This window comes from Notothenia coriiceps, unplaced genomic scaffold (assembly GCF_000735185.1).
Source record: "Notothenia coriiceps isolate Sejong01 unplaced genomic scaffold, NC01 NC01_scaffold00018019, whole genome shotgun sequence".
NCBI lineage: Eukaryota > Metazoa > Chordata > Actinopteri > Perciformes > Nototheniidae > Notothenia > Notothenia coriiceps.
Genome location: NW_011350720.1, coordinates 74,797 through 82,573, shown reverse-complemented (window position 1 = coordinate 82,573; position 7,777 = coordinate 74,797). Strand labels below are relative to the sequence as shown.

The following is a 7,777-nucleotide window of genomic DNA, read 5'->3' as shown; positions in this document are numbered from 1 at the left end:
CCTGCGTGCCTTTCGTTTGTTCGGGCAATACGTTATACAACCTAGGACGTCCTTTGATACTGTTCTTCTCAGGATAAGTTCAAATCACAAAAGAGTCGACTAACATAGTAAATATAGCTGCAGATATTAAATATATAAACAAACACTGCCGAAAACGACTAAAACTTCTACATTAGGTGGTGTACAGTCGAAATAATCCGTACGGTTACAAAAGAATCTCAGCTACTAACTTTTTATTTTGATACATTACTACTACAAATAATAAACAACAAAAACTTATATAAAGGAAGAACACCCCAGACGGGGTTTTTTGCTCAAGTCAGGACTACTTAAAGTAAAATATATATCTAGACCAATAAACATAAATATTAAGTAGCAAGGGACAGATATAATAAACAGAAGGAACTAATTAAACAAGAATATAATAATCATAGCAGTAAGGTAGACCTATTAATTGACGTCGCTACATACAAATCGACTTAATGTCAAAAAAAATTGAGATATGATCAACATACAATTTACCAAAGAAACTACATTTAGAATATCCCAACATTGACAAACGTTACTTCAACAACCACCGCGACTAAAGAAAACTAAAACATAATACTATCATAAATGACCGAAGTTTAAACTTCATCCACATCGATCGTAAGAAACTCGTAGTTAATTGAGGAGGTTTAAATATATACAAATAAATAATATATTATATAGTAAACTAAATACACAATAAAGTATATGAACACAAAAACACACAACCCTCATACTAAACTATATAAAAAGTAATAAAGTAAGTCTAAATAGATGAAGCATACTCTGTAATTACATAATAAAACAATACAGTCAGAACAGTAAATAAAAACCATGGAGAGAGACACAAAAACAAGAATTCTGGCGAGAGGTGGTTGAGTAAAGCGTCAATTTTAAGTAATTTAATGCCAACACGTGGACATATATAAATCAATAAATTCCGAAATGACTACACATGCGCCCATTCCAGAGTCTGATTACCAATACACAATTTCTATAGTTATAACCCTACAGGTTCACATTGTACCTACTTGCCATATGACGCTAATTTAGTCTTAGATAGAAGACGGTTCCCCACGGTTGGGAGTCTTAAGAGGACGGTGGGAGACGAGTGGGGTACTTACTAAACAGATCCTAGGCGGGGACCAAAGGGTACCTATCGGCCGACGACAAATCGCAGTCGCCCACACCCACGCCCCTCGATGCGATCAGCGTGTCCTTTTCTGTCTTCGCTTTCTTAGCTGTTGAAGCTGGTGTTGGGTAATCTATGGTAGGGCTAACCCATACAGTGGTGGGGCTCAAGTCAGTATTTGCAATGTAATTACATACAGGCTCCCCTTGACAGTGAAACGCCACGCGTGAGGTTTATATTATTTCCCTGTCTCAATCCAAATTGAACTGTATGAAATAAAAAGGCACATTTGTCTTGTAGTAAATAAAAAGGGCGACCTGGAGCCAATCCTGCAATTTCCCCACAGGTAACCCAACCCCTGCAGGGGGGTCTGGGGGGATTCTCCCCCAGGAGATTTTTTGAAATACTAACATCAAATATACATTCTGGTGCTCTCTTAAGAAGAAAAATAAATAAATATATATTACTACACAACGTATTTAAAAAAATGAATGTCATTTTAGTTTTTTGTTACTTTGTTCTGAAAGCTGAACCTGCTGCTCCTCACAGAGAGGAGAGGGAAGAGGCTGTGTGAATTACTTTACATTGTGGATAAGGGTGGATAGCCCCCATTGTTCTGTGTGTCAAAATGAAAGACAGCCCACACACCTATCAATCATCAAACCGTGGGGTCTTATAGTTGTACCGATGTATATAGAGATGTACTACAGCAAAAGTATTCTCCGTCGGGACTTCCTGCAACAACACCACGCCGTTATCGTGATTCTGATTGGCCAGAAGACATTATCAAAGATGTTCTATTGAGAAGACGATCACTACGTGACAAAAGTTTTCAAAACCGTTTCTAGTCTTCGGTATTTCCAGACAAGTGGCTACTGAAATCAATCTTACTAACTGCTGTCTGTGCAATTTACTCCGCGCGAGTTGGCAGACTTTATTTTGCTTACTTTAACATCGTTTTTCATGGTGGGGCTAAGCCATTTATTGGTATGGCTGTAGCCTACCCCAGCCATACCCTGACCGCAAATACCTCATTCCTTCTGTCTACTTGTATCCGAAATACTTCTCGTTTTGCGCTGTCCTCCCGTTCAAATGAAATCGCCGCCAATCATATTTCCAAGCTCGCGCCAGGGGGGGGGGGGTTACAAGGCTCGCGTCTTGTGCTGCATTCACTTGCACTCGGACATTAGAGATTTTCTCTCATAAATGTCCGATGAGCCACAACTTTTCTTTCAAAACAAAGCTGCCAAATGGGGTGGCAGCTGGGGTGGCAAGGCATTTTTCTGAGGTGGCAGCTGCCACCCCGTGCCACCCCGTAGAACCGCCACTGCCGCTGATACAGCCTCTAATTTAGGGGAAGTGAAAGAAAATGGGGGTTAAAAGCAGGAAGGTTGGGAGGAACAGCAACCAGAAGCAAAAGGGAAGAAGGAGCACTTACCAAGATACCTGTTAAATTGCCTGGAATGACCCCCTGTTAACAGCAACATCCAGCCAAACAGCTTTTGTTCCAAATGTGTAATTTACCAGTTACAGTTCCAGGCCCTTTACAGACCTCCTGTGGTTTATGGCTGCTGTGCTTTTTCCAGCTAAACCACACAACCACAAGGTAATTTGCTTGCAATGTGAAGCACAACCACCATTGACACCAAAATGGCTTTACAATCATAGTCCAGTGCGCCAGTTAAGACCTGCACCAGTAAAATTGTTATCTTTACTACATGGGGTTGATACATGGCTTTGATATGTGGAAATGCTTTTCATGTTGTGTTGTTTAAATGTACATTCCCTGGTCATGGTCTGTTATAAATTCCAAGGTTACCTCATGAAACCTCTGAAGGATCTTAATTCCCGGTGAAAACACTGGAAAGCCGTCCTTGTTTGTTGTCAAAAAGCTTTGAGGAGAAGAATAAATCAAGAATATGGTTGTACCAAGCTAGTACTAAATATTTGAAGCTTTACTCAGTCTGCTCATCTTGTTTATGTTTCTGCAAAAAACATCTTGACACCTGGGGAGAAGCACTGCAAGCTGTCTCTATTTAACTCTGGTTTGTGATTTGAATGCCAGGTTAGCTGAGCTCTCTTTGTGAAAGAGGTGGTGTTTCCTCCACAAGCGCCTAGTGGGAAGGACACATGTCTGGAGTTATTACTACTGCACTCATGCAATCTTTACATAAACATGTGAAAACACATATAACATAACTCAAATGCAATGACATTCAGTTGATCACCACTACCAAGGACATTACTTCGTATTGAAATGTGGTGGGGACTTTTTTAATGCTCTTCAATTTGCAATTTTCGGAAATATAATAGATATATCGATATGAGGTAGATGATTATGGTGATAATCATCCTGTCTCTACGCAAGCTATCATTATCAAAAAGAGACATTTAAAAAAATGTGTATTTAAAAAGACACATTCTTGCCATAACCTCAACAAACTACGATCTTAACTATAACCACATTTTTTTAACCTAATCAACATGTAACTGTACAACTTTGTGTACAAAATAAGATATGATTAAGCAAATACACATCTTTGTCAGATCTTAAGAGCAATGCATGGCTCTCAAATCTCAATAATTGTAAGATTGGGGGCTCGTCTTTAAACCGTTTTTTCCACCCCCACTGTAAGCCAATAATGAGAATAGACATGCTCTTAGTCAATATGTCTGCCTGCTCCACCACTGTTAAGAGCTGTCAACGAAAAAGAAAGGAAAAGAAGAGCAATTTGACCAACTTTTCCACTTCAGCTATCATCCAACTTGCCTTTAAGTTTACTTTTTTTAAAAAAAATCAAAATCAAGTTCATACAAATACACTTTTGATTAAAGTTTGAAATCGTTATGCACTGTGGAGGAAAAAACATAAACTAAATTGGCTTTTTTCTACATTGTGGGCTTGTACATGGATTGCCAACAGTCTTTCATCACAGGATATTGTGTGTTGTGATTATAGTAATTATCTACATATAACACAATATGTATAACAGGCCTTTTTTCTGTATTTGCATGTGTTGGTACAAAGTGCAATATAGAAATTACCTGTAATATAATCTAATTAAATGTTTTGAAACAAGAATTAAATTATCCCCAATACAGGAAAAAAAGCACAAATTATATTGTCGCTGTAAGATGTTAAGCATGTGTCTGTTGTTGATGCCTTTCTGTTCTGATGTAATTATCTTACAACACACCCTGTTCATTTTATGATAAGTTGCCCAACTATCAATTTAATTCTCGGCGAGCAGCAGACACCTGCGTCCAACAACAAACAGCGTCCCCGAACACTCACTGCTTGGCCAACGATCTCATAAATGTCACGCACCACGGCCCTTGTTCTTTTTTATGTGACATGAGTAGGTGCCCTGACTGGCCACGTTTAATCTTATTGTAACACCCCGAGGCCCCATTAAACACAAAGCCAACACCAGCAGTCTGGGAATAGCTCAGCCCTGTAACATAGTCCTTAGCCGTAATGACTATGAAGGAAAAACCACCCCAAATTATAAATAGGCTTTAGCCGGGGTGATACATTAGGCATTTTTGGTAGGGGCTGATACATGACAAATTGAGCCTTAAAGCCTATAGTTTGTACATGTGAAAATGTGCAACTTCAAGGGAATTCCACAGATTTGAAATGTGAAAGGAAGTACTGCATATGTCTTGACGCAATCATGCGCGCAATTGTGATGAGACTCACATTCTTGCCAATAATGGAAGGGATTTTGTGAGGTTCATGGTGACAGAAGTAAATTGATGTATGCCTCAATGTTTGCCACTCCCAGCTTCTTAATGTACTAATTGCTCCATTGTGCACACATTTTTGTTAAGTCTCTTTAAAACATTGTTTCGTTCTACACATTTCGGTTTCCTAGTGTTGTACATCACATATAAAAATGGAAAGCTGTAATTCCGAAGACATACCGGTTGTCCACCAATCAGAGGGGTAGAGGTTTAGTCCACATGCAGGACAATAACCCTACCCCTAACCCCAAATGACTGTATGAATGTAAGTCTTAGCTAAATCACTTTGATTGCCTGCAAATATTGGAAAATTCATCGACCATTTACATGTAGAATCTTTGAAAACACTAAATTCCGTGCTGCTCAGGTTGCATGGGCTAAGCAGTGAAGCAGGTCATATAAACACTGATATATAAATCACTGCTGAGACATCTCCTTGAGCACTGATTAGAAGCAGTATCTACAAAACTGTTGCATGGGGTGTTAAAATAGCCTTGATAAGGTAATAATTAAGGCTTGCTATCGATATCTCCCACCTTGAGCTTCTCTGTTACTTATTCGCAACAAAATGCTAATGTGACAGATAATCTGTTTGCAGTTTGATAAGGTTTTGACAAGAGAGATAACAAGAATTTCCTCCAACAAAGTGACATATAGAAGTTGCCAGTGTAACAGCTTGATTACTGCTACAGTCCACCAAAGGATGTTTGCTGACCATCTTGTGTGTCATCATTACAAGCTGTAATAACATCCTTCTCATGCGATATGAGCCACGTCCGCAGCCCTCCCAGAAACCACTAACTGTTAGACATATTTGGGTCAAATGGGAAATTCAAGCTTTCAGATCAAGAGTATCTTTAATCTTCTCAGCAGGGAGAGGATGGGCATATCTGAGCTATCTAGCCCATGACATTTTTTATTTTTTTTTTATTTTTTTTTTTCCCAGAACATCAGTTAAGAAAACAAATATCAAACGTTCCCCTGAGAGTTGCCAGCAAGTGAGCTAAGAGGCAGAAACTCAACCAATTATAACAGAAATACCAACATAACTACTTACCATAGAGTTATTTATATGACTTCACATTATTAATATTGACAGAGTTAATGTTGTAAATGATGAGATTGGGGGGGGAAATCCTCTTTCAATTCCTATTACAGGTTGTTGTTTTTAATTGTTATCATCCATGTTACCCAACCAAGGATAATGTCAACACCATTTAGGTTTATGTAATGACCACCATTCCCTTCACCTCCACCTACCTGTGTGAGTGCGGGTTTGCCGCTTTGACTTTGATCAAAAGCAAGTACCGGTCAAGGCTGCAACCAGAGGATGATCTGGACTCATTGTTCCCACTAGGGGTGAGTGTAATAAGGAGGCAAAGTTGACGTGCAGTGTGTTGCCGGGAGCATAAAAGGATTTATCCAATGTTGAAAATGTTAAAAACAATTACAGAATATGTTTAAAACATAAAGATAAAAAGGTTTTAAAAAGTTATTGTTTCATGTTTTAAGGAGGTGACGCGACTCAGCCAATCAAATCGGTGCAGTCAGTGAGTCAGCACGATAGATTCAAACACACACAGAGACGAGACAAGAAGAGAGAAACAGTCGGAGTCATTTCAAATGGCGTGCTCAAAAAAGAGAAAGGTTGACAGCTAAAACAGAGCATTTAATGACATGTCCTCTTGCTGGACCTCTTTGAAATGCAATTGAATACACCTGCATTATACAGTAGCAACAATAACAATAATAATAGCAATAATAATTGGGAGGGGGGGCTCGGCTGTTCTTATGTTCTCTGAGGGGAGGCTCACCTTCCCACACTTTGAAAACCCCTGCTTTAGAGAAATGCCAGTTAGAGGCAGTGTTGGGCAAGTTACTTCGAAAATGTAATATATTACATATTACTTATTACTGTCTTTTGAAATTAATAAGTTACATTACAATATTACTGTCTCTGAAATGTAATGAGTTACACTACTTTTAGTTCTTTCACCAAAATAACCGCAAAATAATGGCTAGGTATTATAAATGCTAAAATGTAGTTTAGTGCAGCTCATTATGCATCCAATGAAGGGCAATGTGGTATAGCATAACAACTGTGCCGGCCATTAAGGCTACTTATAACTTGTATTACAAGGCTTAGTTGAATACTCGATTCTGATTGTAAATTCTTAACATGTGACACGTTGTTAATAGAGTACAGACCACTGTCAAGGACTATAATGAAGTTTGCTAAGTAGGATCAAGAAAGAGAAAGGAAAAGAGGTTAAAAGACGGAGCGCTGGACGCCAGATAAATCACCAGAAGAAGGAAGAGAGGAAGTAAACAATAACAGGACACGGAATGGGTTCTTTTGTTTAGTATATGGCCGTGTACAGGCCCGGTTCCAGAACAAAATGACTCAGGGTGCATCTGAGATTACAGGGGGCGCAGCAGTAGTACGTTTACATGAGCAATAGTGGCCGGCAACAGCAATGAAAAATAGCATTGATGGTCCCCAATGAACAGATTATGGCATTTGTTATGTTTTGAAACCAAGCAAGTGAGAACATTTCAAGTGAGTTAAAAGTGCAATCCTGAAATATTTCATATAGTCCAAAGTGGACTGTGGCAAGGAAAAGCACAAAAGCTTCAAAACTGTAGGCCTACTGATAAAACAAATGAGAACATATTGTAAATCAAGGCAAATATGATTTGAACCAGCTCATGGTTTGAAATGGCAAACATTGAAAAGCAAAAGTATTATTAAAACCATGTACTAAATCATCACCTTGGTCCCATCATATACTCTGGGAAGAGAATATTTACTGTGCTTGAAAACTGGTTCTCATCATCATGTGAGGTTGACTTTTTGACCTGGAGCACATT

At 38.8% G+C, this 7,777-nt stretch overlaps 1 protein-coding gene across 1 annotated transcript in view; it reads left to right on the top strand.

The window, feature by feature from the left end:
* The window catches only part of LOC104950771 (ankyrin repeat and sterile alpha motif domain-containing protein 1B-like), a 28,520-nt gene that overhangs the window by 17,986 nt on the left and 2,757 nt on the right, over nucleotides 1–7,777 (top strand). The window lies entirely within an intron of this gene.